At 37.1% G+C, this 13,441-nt stretch overlaps 1 protein-coding gene across 1 annotated transcript in view; it reads left to right on the forward strand.

The window, feature by feature from the left end:
• Positions 1 to 13,441, forward strand: part of ARID2 (AT-rich interaction domain 2) — a 208,334-nt gene that overhangs the window by 71,861 nt on the left and 123,032 nt on the right. The gene's annotated exons all lie outside the window — the stretch shown is intronic.

Genomic DNA, 13,441 nt, shown 5'->3' on the forward strand with positions numbered 1-13,441 from the left:
TTTAGACTTTTTATTATCTTAAATTGTTTATTTTTCCTGATTGTTCTATATGACTTTAAAAACGTACTTTGATGTATGTTTTGGTTTATTTGTGTTTTATTCCATTTATAAACACACCTGACTTAGAAACTGTATACTCTCCTTCTCATTTGTAGAATCTTCTCTGGAAATGTTGCCATGTGTATTAACAAAGTCTTCAAGTTATAACTTCATCTGCTTTTGAACAGTGACCTTAGCACACTTTTACTCTGATTTTTCAACCAGATCTTTGATTATGTTTTCCCTTTTTGTGACTCCTAATGCTTTTATTCTTGGACCGTTTAACTATTTTTTTAAAGACATTCTCTTCATTATTTTATATGAATTTTATTGTTTTGTGGGAAATATTTATTTGAACAAACATTTGTCAATAAACATCTTACAAACAGAAAAGTTCAAAAAGAGTTACGTGTACAATCAGTGAATCATTATCAAGTATAACCATTACCCAGGGGTCCCTGATTATTTTTTATTTAAACATTTGACTTTTTTTATATCTACTTATAGATTTACCAATTTATTAGGTTGGTGTAAAAGTAATTGTGGTTTTGCATTGTTGAATTTTCCTGTTCGATATTGGAGTACATTCCTAAATAAATTTGGTTATGTTATACATTATTTTAATGTGCGTTTATTGCTTTATATTTTTTCTAATGACTTATTACTTGTTGTTTATGTTATATTTATTTTAGACTATAGAAACAATGTTAGACAAAAAAGCAAATTTGAGCAATTTTTTTATTCAAGTTCAAAATGGGTCATAAAGCAGTGTAAAAGCTCACAGTATCTAACAACGCATTTGGACCAGAACTACTAAGGAATAAATGTACAGTGCAGGGGTGGTTCAAGAAATTTTGCAAAGAAGATGAAAGCCTTGAAGATGAGGAGTGCAGTGGCCAGCCATAGGAAGTTGACAGCTGCCAACTGAGAGCCATCATCCAAGCTGATCCTCTTAAAACTCCACAGGAAGTTGAAGAAGAACTCAGTGTCCACCATTCTGTGGTCGTTTGGCATTTGAAGCAAATTGGAAAGGTGAAAGTGGGTGCCTCCCGAGCTGATTGAAAGTAAAAAAAATTGTCTTTTTGAAGTGTCACCTTCTCTTATCTATGCAACAATGAGCCGTTTCTTGATTGGATTGTGACGTCCAGTGACAAATGTATTTTTTACAACAACCAGCGATCACCTGCTAAATAAATAGCTGGACTGAAAAGAAGCTGCAGAGCACTTCCCAAAGCCAAACTTGTACCAAAAAATGGTCATGGTCACTTGGGTGGTCTGCTGCCGGTCTGATCCACTACAGCTTTCTGAATCCCAGCAAAATCATTACATCTGAGAAGTGTGCTCAGCAGGTAGATAAGATGCAGTGAAAAATACAGTGACCGCAGCTGGCATTGGTCAACTGAAAGGGCCCAATTTTTCTCCACGACAACGCCCAACCACACATCACACAACCAACACTTCAAAAGTTGAATGAATAGGGCAACGAAGTTTTGCCTCATCTGCCGTATTCACCAGAGCTCTTGCCAACCAACTACCATTTCTTGAAGTATCTCCACAACTTGCAGGAAATTGCTTCCACAAACAGCAGGAGGCAAAAAATGCTTTCCAAGAGTTTGTTGAATCCTGAAGCATGGATATTTGTGCTACAGGAATAAACAAACTTCTTTCTTGTTGACAAAAATATATTGATGCAATAGTTCCTAATTTGATTTATGAAAATATATTTGAGCCTAGTTATAATGACTTAAAATTCACTGTCTGAAACCACAATAACTTGTACCAACCTAATACTTGTTCACCATTTATTTGACACTGTAAGACCTTTCTTTTGGTATTGTTTCTCTTTTTCTTGAGGTACATTGTTTAGCATTTCCTTTGGTGTATATATTTTGGTGGTAAAGTGTTTTTGTTTGTCTGAAAATTCTTTTTTTCTTCGATGTTCTTGAAAGGTAGTTTTTCTAAGGATACGATTTCTGGTCACAGGTTTTTTTTCTGATAGAACTTTGATTATATTACTCTAGTATCTTCTGCCTGAAGTTATTGGTGATGAATCAGCATCAGTCTAGTTGTCTGTCTTAGTTGGTATCTGCATGTTTTCTTAGACTGCTTTTAAGATTTTTCTTCTTTTCTTTGGCTTTGTGGAGTTTTATTAACACATACTTGGTGTGCTTATTTATTCTGCTGGATTTGTATTTTCTCATACCATTTGAGTCTTTGATCAGCTCTGAAAAATGTAAGCCATGATTTTTCAAATCTCTTGCTATATTATTTATTCCATTTTTGAAGTCTTCAGTGACATATATAAAGCATATATTAGGTACTGTTATAAAAGAGTCCGAAATGCAGTACTTGGGTGCAAACTAAAAAATGTTAGAATGATCTCTGTTCATTTTCAAGACAAACCATTCAGTATCACAGTAATCCAAGTCTGTGTCTCAACCACTAATGCTGAAGAAGCTGAAGTTGAATCGTTCTATGAAGACCTTCTAGAACTAACACCCAAAAAAGATGTCCTTTTCATCATAGGGGACTGGAATGCAAACGCAGGAAGCCAAGAGATACCTGGAATAACAGGCAAATTTGACCTTGGAGTACAAAAGGAAGCAGGGCAAAGGCTAACAGTGTTTTGCCAAGAGAATGCACTGGTCATAGCAAACACCCTCTTCCAACAACACAAGAGATGACTACACATGGACATCATCAGATGGTCAATACCAAAATCAGATTGATCATATTCTTTGCAGCCAAAGATGGAGAAACTCGATACAGTCAGCAAAAACAAGACAGGGAGCTGACTGTGGCTCAGAGCATGAACTTCTCATTGCCAAATTCAGACTTTAATTGAAGAAAGTAGGGCAAACCACTAGACCATTCAGGTATGACCTAAATCAAATCCCTTAGCTTATACAATGCAAGTGACAAATAGATTCGAGGGATTAGATCTAATAGATACGGTGCCTGAAGAACTATGGACAGAGGTTCGAATATTGTACAGGAGGTGGTGATCAAAACCATCCCCAAGAAGAAGAAATGCAAAAAGGCAAATTGGTTGTCTGAGGAGGCCTTATAAATAGCAGAGAAAAGAAAAGAAGTGAAAGGCAAAGGAGAAAAGGAAAGATACACCCATTTGAATGCAGAGTTCCAAAGAATAGCAAAGAGAGATAAGAAAGCCTTCCCAGTGATCAATGAAAAGAAATAGAGGAAAACAATAGAATGGGAAAAACTAGAGATCTCTTCAAGAAAACTAGAGATACCAAGATAACATTTCATGCAAAGATGAGCACAATAAAGGACCTAACAGAAGCAGATGATATTAAGAAGGGGTGGCAAGAATATACAGAAGAACTATACAAAAATAATCTTCATGACCCAGATAACCATGATGGTGTGATCACTCACCTAGAGCCAGACATCCTGGAATGCAAAGGCAAGTGGGCCTTAGGAAGCATCGCTACAAACAAAGCTAGTGGAGGTGATGCAGTTCCAGTTGAGCTATTTCAAATCCTAAAAGATGATGCTGTGAAAGTGCTGCACTCAATATGTCAGCAAATTTGGAAAACTCAACAGTGGCCAGAGGACTGGATAAGGTCAGTTTTCATTCCAATCCCAAAGAAAGGCAATGCCAAAGAATACTCAAACTACTGCACGATTGCACTCATCTCACACTCTAGCAAAGTAATGCTCAAAATTCTCCAAGCCTGGCTTCAATAGTCCATGAACCGTGAACTACCAGATGTTCAAGCTGGATTTAGAAAAGGCAGAGGAACCAGAGATCAAATTGCCTGGATCATAGAAAAAGCAAGGGCATTCCAGAAAAACATCTACTTCTGCTTTATTTACTACACCAAAGCCTTTGACTGTGGATCACAACAAACTGTGGGAAATTCTTCAAGAGATGGGAATACCAGACCACCTTACCTGCCTCCAGAGAAATCTGTATGCTGGTCAAGAAGCAGCAGTTTGAACTGGACATGGAACAACAAACTGATTCCAAATCGGGAAGGGAGCATGTCAAGCCTGTATATTGTCACCCTGCTTATTTAACTTATGTGCAGACTATATCATGAGAAATGCCAGGTTGGATGAACAGTGATTGGAATCAAGATTGCTGGGAGAAATATCAATAACCTGTGATATACAGATAACACCATCCTTATGGCAGAAAGTGAGGAGGAACTAAAGAGCCTCTTGATTGATGTGAAAGAGGGGAGTGAAAAAGCTGACTTAAAACTCAACATTCCAAAGCTAACATCATGGCATCTTGTTCCATCACTTCATGGCAGTAGATGGGGAAACAATGGAAACAGTGAGAGACTTTACTTTCTTGGGCTCCAAAATCACTGCAGATGGTGACTGCAGCCATGAGATTAAAAGATGCTTGCTCCTTGGAAGAAAAGCTGTGTCCAACCTAGACAGCATTAAAAAGCAGAGACATTACTTTGCCAGCAAAGGTCTGTACAGTCTAAACTATGGTTTTTCCAGTATACAAATATGGATGTGAGAGTTGGACCATAAAGAAAGATTAGGGCTTAAGAATTGATGATTTTGAACTGTGGTGTTGGAGAAGACTCTTGAGAGTCCCTAGGACTGCAAGGCGATCCAACCAGTCAATCCTAAAGGAAAACAACTCTGAATATTCATTGGAAGGACCAATCCTGAAGGTGAAGTTCAGTACTTTGGCCACCTGATGCCAAGAGCCTAGTCATTGAAAAGGACCCTGATGCTGGGAAAGATTGAAGGTGGGAAGAGAAGGAGATGAAAGAGGATGAGATGGTTGTACCACATCACCGTCAATAGACATGAGTTTGAGCAAGTTCTGGGAGGTAATAAAGGACAGGAAAGCCTGGCGTTCTGCAGTCCATGGGACTGCAAATAGTTGGACAGAACTGAGCAAGAAAAATTATGTTTTTCCTGTAGCTTGATTTTCAAATTCCGCATTTTATTTTTAAAAATATTTTCTCCATGTTTATATTTTATGTATGATTAATTGATTACTGTTTATACTGTCTAGCATTCATGGTGATTTGTTTCAATGTCTCTTAAGTGATCTTTGCTTATGACATCATTATTGAAAACCTAAGTGCCTGAACTAAGGCATTTTCTTAGAAAAGGATTTATATTGTGTTACTACGGACCTGGGACTACTTTAGCTATCTTTCAGAGCCCAGAACTTAATATAAGGGCTTCTTAAGAAGTCTTAACATTAAAAATCATGGTATTTCAGTCATGAAGTAATTCTTAGATATTTCAAAATATTAGATACATCACCCAGTGTATAATTCTTGAATAATATGTAGAACCGTAGAAATGATTTTTGCAGATATTAGTATCATGAAATTTAAATAGTTTTTCACCATTTTAAGATTATATTTCCTTTTGATAGCAAGATTAGAGTATAGAGAAGCTAAGTATTCCATTCATTGACATTTTATTAAAACAACACTGACATGATATATGACGAGTGATCACAATTAATCAGATTTACTCTTTTCACTACTTGCTTCAGCAACGATTTAAGATTGAGAAGTATATATTTTAGTCACTATAGAAAAGGTTCGACAGTTCCTGAGAAAGTTGACCATAGAGTTACCCTGAAAACCAGCAATCCTACTTCTAGGTAGTATCCATAAGGATTAAAAACAAGTATTCAAACAATTTGTTCATGAATGTTCATAATAACACTATTTACAACAACCAAAAAGTGAAAATAGCACAAATGTTCATCAACTGATGAGTGGGTAAACAAAATATGATATAATAGTAACATGTTTGAAGTATTATTTGGCCGTAAAAAGGAATGTACTGATAACATACTACAGCATGAATGAATCTCAGAAACATTATACTGTGTAAAAGTACACACATGATGTGTAATTCATTTTATATGAATTGTCCAGAATTTGCAGATCCGTAGGGCCAAAAAGTACATTTGTGGTTGTTGGGGGTGGGAGTAAAGGGGAAATGGAAGTGACTGTTTAATTTTTACATGGAATCATAAAAATATTTTGGAAGTAGATAGAGATTATAGTGCACAGTGTTCTAAATATAGTGCACAGAATGTTCTAAATATCACTGAATTGTATACCTAAAATGGTTAATTTTGTTATATGAAGTTTACCTTGATAATAATATCAATAAACATATTATTAGTTTCTTTTAATTTAAGACCCTATGAAAGAAAGCAGGTTGTGGGATTGAATTCATGGGTAGCTTCATTGATGTACTTGAAGATAATGTTGCATTACAGCTGATTTCAGCTTACTAGTCAAATTAAATAAACTATAAATCTCATCCTGTAGCTTGGATTTTCAGTGCTAAATAGAGTTGAAATTTGTTGACCATGTCTTTTTCTCATATAGTTCTTTGTGTATGCAGAGTAACCTTGTGCATCAATGGTTTTGTCCACCTATCAAGCATTAAGATCTGCAGATATGATGAGGGATAGTAGTTTCTCTTCCAAATTATATGTCATTGATAATGTATGACACTATATCCTTTGTCATAGATTTCTGTCAATAGTTTCTTCTTTTTTTTTCTTCAGTCATAATATTTGTCAAGAGGTTTTTGCTTACTTGATAAACTTCCTAACAAATAAATTGTGCTTGTTTCTCTGGTGAGGAGTATAACACAAGTGGATTTGTCTTTAATCTTCCTTTCTAATCAGTTTTTTGTACAAAATTTGCCAGTTTCTACCTGGAAATGATTTGACTGGTGGGGAGTTCACTTGAAATTAAGTTGGTTGTGTGAAAGGGACTTGAGGCCTCAGCAGCATTATATCATCATTAGTTAAAACCTTAGTATTAATCATATAGTGAGCTCTAGGGGCATGTGGATAGTTAAATATGATCTATAAAAATGATTGTACCTTCTGTTTCATGATTTTTGTATATGAAATTATCACACTTACAGATTAATCTCAACAGGATTCATGTTCCACTGTCAATGGAATCATTCCCTATTGACATTAATTATCTTAATCTGTGTAGACATGAATTATCTTAATCTGTATAGCAGAGTACTGTTTTCATCAACATTTTTATGCATTACTGAATAATTTTTCAGATTGCCATTTAATTTTGTGAATTGGAGATGATGAAACAATAAGAATAACAAAAAGTAGAGATTTAACTGAGTAAGGAGCAACAGTTGCACTTTGCTGGAGCAGCCGTGAAGAGATACCCCACGGGTAACGTAAGAGAAACCCAAGTAAGACAGTAGGTGTTGTGAGAGGGCATCAGAGGGCAGACACATTGAAACCATAATCACAGAAAACTAGCCAATCTGATCACACGGACCACAGACTTGTCTACTCAGTGAAACTAAGCCATGCTATGTGGGGCCACCCGAGACGGATGGGTCATGGTGGAGAGGTCTGACAGAATGTGGTCCACTGGAGAAGGGAATGGCAAACCACTTCAGTATTCTTGCCTTGAGAACCCCATGAACAGTATGAAAAGGCAAAATGATAGGATACTGAAAGAGGAACTCCCCAGGTCGGTAGGTGCCCAATATGCTACTGGAGGTTAGTGGGGAAATAACTCCAGAAATAATGAAGGGATGGAGCCAAAGCAAAAACACCACCCAGTTGTGGATGGGACTGGTGATAGAAGCAAGGTCTGATGTTGTAAAGAGCAATATTGCATAGGAACCTAGAATGTTAGGTCCATGAATCAAGGCAAATTGGAAGTGGTGAAACAGGAGATGGCAAGAGTGAACGTCGACATTCTAGGAATCCGCGAACTAAAATGGACTGGAATGGGCGAATTTAACTCAGATGACCATTATATCTACTACTGTGGGCAGGAATCCCTTAGAAGAAATGCAGTAGCCATCATGGTCAACAAAAAAGTCCGAAATGCAGTACTTGGATGCAATCTCAAAAACGACAGAATGATCTCTGTTCATTTCGTTTCCAAGGCAAACCATTCATTATCACGGTAATCCAAGCCTATGCCCCAACCAGTAACGCTGAAGAAGCTGAAGTTGAAAGGTTCTATGAAGACCTACAAGACCTTTTAAAAAAATGTCCCAAAAAAAAGACCCCCAAAAAAATGTCCTTTTCATTTTAGGGGACTGGAATGCAAAAGTAGGAAGTCAAGAAACACCTGGGGTAACAGGCAAATTTGGCCTTGGAATACGAAATGAAGCAGGGCAAAGGCTAACAGAGTTTTGCCAAGAGAACTCACTGGTCATAGCAAACACCCTCTTCCAACAACACAAGAAATGACTCTACACATGGACATCACCAGATGGTCAACACCGAAATCAGACTGGTTATATTCTTTGCAGCCAAAGATGGAGAAGCTCTATACAGTAGGCAAAAACAAGACCAGGAGCTGTCTGTGGCTCAGATCATGAACTCCTTATTGCCAAATTCAGACTTAAATTGAAGAAAGTTGGGAAAATCACTAGACCATTCAGGTATGACCTAAATCAAATAAGGATATAATTATACAGTGGAAGTGAGAAATAGATTTAAGGGACTAGATCTGATAGATAGAGTGCCTGATAACTATGGACAGAGGTTCGTGACATTGTACTGGAGACAGGGATCAAGACCATCCTCATGGAAAAGAAATGTAAAAAAGCAAAATGGTTGTCTGAGGAGGCCTTACAAATAGCTGTGAAAAGAAGAGAAGCGAAAAGCAAAGGAGAGAAGGAAAGATATAAGCATCTGAATGTAGAGTTCCAAAGAATAGCAAGGACAGATAAGAAAGCCTTCCTCAGCAATCAATGTAAAGAAATAGAGGAAAACAACAGAATGGGAAAGACTAGAGATCTCTTCAAGAATATTAGAGATACCAAGGGAACATTTCATGCGAAGATGGGCTCGATAAAGGACAGAAATAGTAGGGACCTGACGGAAGCAGAAGATATTAAGAAGAGGTGGCAAGAATACACAGAAGAACTGTACTAAAAGATCTTCATGACCCAGATAATCACGATGGTATGATCACTCACCTAGAGCCAGACATCCTGGAATGTGAAGTCAAGTGGGCCTTACAAAGCATCACTATGAACAAAGCTAGTGGAGGTGATGGAATTACAGTTGAGGTATTTCAAATCCTGAAAGATGACGCTGTGAAAGTGCTACACTCAATATGCCAGCAAATTTGGAAAACTCAGCAGTGGCCACAGGACTGGAAAAGGTCTGTTTTCATTCCAATCCCAAAAAAAGGCAATGCCAAAGAATGCTCAGACTACTGCACAATTGCACTTATTTCACACACTAGTAAAGTAATGCTCAAAATTCTCCAAGCCAGGCTTCAGCAATACGTGAATCGTGAACCTCGAGATGTTCAAGCTGGTTTTAGAAAAGGCAGAGGAACCAGAGATCAAATTGCCAACATCTGCTGGATCATCAAAAAAGGAAGAGAGTACCAGGAAAACATCTATTTCTGCTTTATTGACTATGCCAAAGCCTTTGACTGTGTGGATCACAAGAAACTGTGGAAAATTCTGAAAGAGATGGGAATACCAGACCGCCTGATCTGTCTCTTGAGAAACCTATATGCAGGTCAGGAAGCAACAGTTAGAACTGGACATGGAACAACAGACTGGTTCCAAATAGGAATTATTTAACTTACATGCAGAGTACATCATGAGAAATGCTAGGCTGGAGGAAGCACAAGCTGGAATCAGGTTTGCCGGGAGAAATATCAATAACCTTAGATATGCAGATGACACCACCCTTATGGCAGAAAGTGAAGAGGAACTAAAAAGCCTCTGGATGAAAGTGAAAGAGGAGAGTGAAAAAGTTGGCTTAAAGCTCAACATTCAGAAAACGAAGCTCATGGCATCTGGTCCCATCACTTCATGGGAAATAGATGGGGAAACAGTGGGAACGATGTCAGACTTTATTTTTGGGGGCTCCAGAATCACTGCAGATGTTGATTGCAGCCATGAAATTAAAAGACACTTACTCCTGGCAGGAAAGTTATGACCAACCTAGATCGTATATTAAAAAGCAGAGACTTTACTTTGCCAACAAAGGTCTGTCTAGTACTCCTGCCTGGAAAATCCCACTGTTGGAGGAGCCTGGTAGGCTGCAGTCCATGGGGTCCCTGAGGGTCGGACATGACTGGGCGACTTCACTTTCACTTTTCACTTTCATGCATTGGAGAAGGAAATGGCAACCCCACTCTAGTGTTCTTGCCTGGAGAATCCCAGGGTCGGGGGAGCCTGGTGGGCTGCTGTTTATGGGGTCACACAGAGTTGGACACGACTGAAGTGAATTAGCAGCAGCAGTCAAGGCTTTTTCCAGTGGTCATGTATGGATGTGAGAGTTGGACTGTGAAGAAAGCTGAGCACCGAAGAATTGATGCTTTTGAACTCTGGTGATGGAGAAGACTCTTGAGAGTCCCTTGGACTGCAAGGAGATCCAACCAGTCCATCATTCCTGGGTGTTCATTGGAGGGACTAATGCTGAAGCTGAAACTCCAAAACTTTGGCCACTTCATGCAGAGAGTTGACTCATTGGAAAGACTCTGATGCTGGGAGGGATTGGGGGCAGGAAGAGAAGGGGATGACAGAGGATGAGATGGCTGGATGGCATCACCGACTTGATGGACCTGAGTCTGAGTGAACTCCGGGAGTTGGTGATGGACAGGGAGGCCTGGCGTGCTGCGATTCATGGGGTCGCAAAGAGTCAGACGTGACTGAGTGACTGAACTGAACTGATAGTCTACATGAACTGAATGCTAGTCCTTGTAACATGTGTTCCACCTTTAAGAACATAGAATATATTAGAATTTCTGTGGAAATAAGTATGTGACATTTCAAGTTTGTGTTCCATATATTCAAAATTTCTTGTACAACTCAAACTGCTAGTAGCTAGTGGATCACTTGATTAATTCCAGGTACTGACAGTCATCTACCCTGTGCACTTCAGTGCCTTAGTTTATTGTTTTTCAACTTTATTTATTTGCATAATCACTCTGACAATATATTTTTTTGTATTCCACAGTTTGCAGATAGGGTTAGATTTGGATGCTGGTAGTAGAGACCCCAAACACCAGTGATGTAAATGATACATAAGTGTCTTATTTAGCCATCAGTTGAGTCTGGAAGTAGGTGAAAACGGGCTAGTGTTGTAGTTCTGTCAAAAAAATACTCAGGGATCCCGGTTCCTTTTATTTCATTACTCTTCCATGCATAACCTCCATTGCCAAGTTCACCTTCCAAACCAGGGTGGCTTCTTTAGTTTCAGCCATCATCTGTATTCTAGCCAGCAAGAAGGAGAAAGGAATAAAGAGAGCTGAGAGGGTCAATGCCAGCAGTCTTTAAAGGAGGGTTCCTGAAAACTGCCATAGGTAAATTTGTTTAGACCTGAAATTGACAGGATGTAGGCACGTGTCCATACCTACATATGAGGAGCCTGTGAAACGTGTTCTTTATTCTGTGCCCAGTGACATTTTGAGGATTTTGTTATTGTGAAAGATTTAGTCTCTGCTTTACTATATCACCTCTACTCTTATTTCCTTAATGTTTTTCTTTAACTTATATCCCTTGTTACTTAAATAACTATTTAAAACATAAATAATACCCTGTCACATTAAATAATAATATCTTCTAGAAAAAGAAGAGAAGTTAAAAATGCAGTAGAGTGAAGAGGCAATAATGAGCCCATTTCCTGGATATTTGCTCTCTGTTAAAAAGGAAGTTAGAATTAGGTGCTAAAGAAATATTAGCATCACACTGTTTTGATATAACAAGGATCGAGTGTAAGGAAGACCAATTTATCACCATATGAGTCAGTGTTAGTTTTCTGCCAGGCCTTCTGCCCTCCCTGAATTATTCTTATTCCTTGCTACTTTGTGAAATACTGCCCTAGTACATGTTGTATGCAAGTGTGCATGTGTCTTTATAGTATAATTTTACTGTTTTAATAAACTTTTTCTAGAATGAAGCAAATCGTATGTTTATAAAATTGTTTTATAGTTTAGCATTTTTGTGATTTATAAATAAGTCTTTTAAACTTTAATGTTGAAAAGAGTGTATATTTTGCTTGATAACAATTTTCTTGAGAACCTTTGTGAATTTTTATTTGAAAATGAAAATGTTCATATTTTTGTACAGTGTATTTGTATATTTTAATGCTAGTCACTTTTACTAGCCACACTGCTGGGTGGTCTTAAGGAACAAAAAAGAATTATACCTATAACTGAGTTGTAAAAGAACACTGCCATTATGTTTCCACAGCTATAGTTTTTTTTTATCATTTTGTATCTTGATGTCAAGAGCATGAGATAAGGATACCAATAGTATGAGCTGAAAAGCTCAAAATACTGAGAGAATGTGAACTGTCATAATATATAATCACTAGATTTAAGTGTTTAATTTAAATTAGAACTGGATCATCATTACTTGATCAGCCTCAAGGAAAATATAAAGCAAAGAATTCAGTACTTCTGTTTCTAATTATATATTTTATTCTTAGGAAATGAATTATACTGTCTGACAATATTGTTTATAGAAGTATTTATGGAATTTTCTATAGTATTTATATTTACATGAAGGTTAAAAATACCAGAATTTCTCATACATTAATCATTTATTTGTAGGCAGATTACATTTAGATCCCTTGGGGTTGGGTGCTTAGTCTAAGATGTGGAGAAACTAGGAACAGATCAAAGGGGATCAAAGTTGAGGTAATAGACCATATGGGAAAAAACTAAGAGAAATGGAGATTTTTAAATATAGGAAATAAACCTGATTTGTGTACTTGGCAAACATTTATTGAATACCTATTATTCAATACCTATTGTTCAGAATAGGTATTGCTGTTCTCTCCTACTGTTACCACAGAGTATGAGTAGTATACAAGCTTTGGAAGAAAAAATTTTAGACTAAGGAAATTACTGACTAGAAGAATTCAATTTAGCTGAGTTAACATTATCCCTTACTGTGTGCCAGCCACAGTACTTATTTTGTACCAATGAATAAGACAGACATTGCTAGAGATGGAATCAAGATAATTGCTTCTGCCTTTTTCCTGTCTTATGGTTCCATAACTTTTTTGATTATTTATATTTTTATGATTGATTCAACTTGTCACTTCAGTTAAAAAAATGTTGGAATTTTAACTTGGATTAAATTTGGGATTTAATCCCCAAATTATTCTATTTTTCCTGATTTTCATACAGATGAATATAAGAAAAAACTATTATTTAATCCGTCTCTGAAATCCAAAATAATATGACTGACAAGACTGGTGGAAATTTATAGATGAAATAATTATTAAACCTAAAATATTTGGTTTTGGTTATCAGGTTGTGTTTTTAGTTTTGAATGATGTATACTCTCTTGATGTTGATATTTAAATTTGATGTTATTTTCTTAGAGGACAGTGAAAATTTAATTCCATTAGCTCTGTTTCCATTGCTTCTAGTCAATATCTTTA

The sequence above is a fragment of the Bos mutus genome, chromosome 5, assembly GCF_027580195.1.
Source record: "Bos mutus isolate GX-2022 chromosome 5, NWIPB_WYAK_1.1, whole genome shotgun sequence".
Lineage (NCBI taxonomy): Eukaryota > Metazoa > Chordata > Mammalia > Artiodactyla > Bovidae > Bos > Bos mutus.